We start from the raw sequence: 1,900 nt of genomic DNA, 5'->3' as shown, positions 1-1,900 counted from the left end.
ATGGCCAACTGTAGTTCAAGTCCTGGACCTGATGGCTTGCTTTCTCACTCTCCCTCTCTCTCTCTGTCTTTCTCTGGTCAAATTAAATAATAATGATAATGATAATAAATAAAATTGAATAAAATAATTCTCTAAAAACAAAACAAAACAAAACAAAAAACAATGGCCATGGGTCAGTTCCAGCCGAAGAAACAACCTGAGACAGACCCACCTCCATGTTTGCTATGGAAGAGTGGCTGAAGTTTCCCATGGCTTTGTCCACCTCCTTCCCCTAAGACGCTGCAGGAATTAGCTGAGAGGATGCCAATGGCTTCGGAACACCCTGACGGCTGTGTGGACCTGGGAGGAAAAGGCAGGGTTACTCTGTGGGCATCAGCAGTGAGGACAGGCCAAACGCCAAAGCCATCTCAAGATGGCCTCCTCATAAAGAGGACCTCACCACTGCCCATCTCCTTAATGTCAAAAATCCCACATGAGAACCTCAGGAACCCAGATCATCCTTAGGGGGAAGCTTTTAAAAGAGAATTGGGAGGAGAAAAACCTTGAATTCATTCAGAACTTACTCTAGAAAGAGAGAATTTTAAACAAGAAGCAACTGAATTAACCTCACAGGTGATGTGGTGGCTTATATGCTAGACTCCCACATGGCTGTCCACAGTTCAAGTCTTGGACCGAGCAGCTTGCTTCCTCATATTCTCTCTCTCTCTGTCTGTCTCTCTGGTCAAATAAAAATATAATGAGAATAAGTAGAATTAAATAAATAATTCTAAAAATAAATTAAAGTTTGACATTAGCTTAAAAAAGGTATGATTTTCTACTATCAAGTACAAATTGGGGGCTCACAGTTAATTTAATCATAAGTAAATAAAATTACTTTCTACCTCACCTGACATTTATGATTTTAAAATTTCATCCCGGGGCTGGCAGGTGGTGTGGTGATTCGGGATGCTGAACTCCCACATGACTGACCATGGTTCGAGTTCCAGACCTGGCAGCTTGCTTTCTCACTATCCCTCGCTCTCTCTGTCCCTTTCTTATTTAAAAATAAAATAAATAAATAAAGTAAAATGGTTCTTTAAAAAAAATTTTTTTTCATTCCTTGGCCAGCAAGTGGCATGGAGATTAAGGTGCTGGATCCCACATGGGTAGCTGCATGGTTCAAGTTCCAGGCCCAGTGGCTTGAAAATCACTCCAGCTGTGTACGTGTGTGTGAGCACCCAAAATCCTAAGCAGAAACTGGAGAAGGGATTGAGGGGTGGCCATCTCCTTAGGGGGTGATTTCTCACTTTCCCCCTCTCTTTTTCTTTCTGGTAAGTGCACATATCCTGTAGCAAAAACTAAGAAAACAAACTTCATTCCCATAACACACTTCAGTATAAATTAATTCACTGTTACTATTTTTTTCATTTTTTTAAAATATGAGATACGGCACATGTGCTCACCAGAGAGACAGGCAGAGAGAGAGAGAGAGAGAGAAGAAAGTGAGAAAGCAAACTACCATGTCTGGGGCTCAAACTGTAGTCAGCTGTGTGGGAGCCCAGTGCCTTAACAACCATGCCACATGCCAGCTCCCACTGTTACTATTTCAACTTTATCTCCAAGTTCATAACGGGAGCCTTGGTGCTCTCTTAAAGGAGCTTTAATTGTAACTGAAGGAATTAGAATGAGCCCTTTAGGAACGCAGGGGTAAACATTGTGGTGGTTGTTTCCAGATCCATTCGCCCTTCCTCTTGCAAAGCAGTTATGGAGTCTATTGGGAAGTCTCACCACTGTGACTGTAGGAATTGACTCAGGAAAGCCAAGCCTCAGCCAATCAGCGTGTGGCATTTCTCTGGCCACAGGGGTTGACCATGGGTGATCCAGCCAGCGTTAAGGCCAGACCCGCTCTTCAGGAGCTGCG

The sequence above is a fragment of the Tupaia chinensis genome, unplaced genomic scaffold (assembly GCF_000334495.1).
Source record: "Tupaia chinensis unplaced genomic scaffold, TupChi_1.0 Scaffold000086_1, whole genome shotgun sequence".
NCBI classification, from domain to species: domain Eukaryota; kingdom Metazoa; phylum Chordata; class Mammalia; order Scandentia; family Tupaiidae; genus Tupaia; species Tupaia belangeri.
This window is presented reverse-complemented; position numbering follows the sequence as displayed.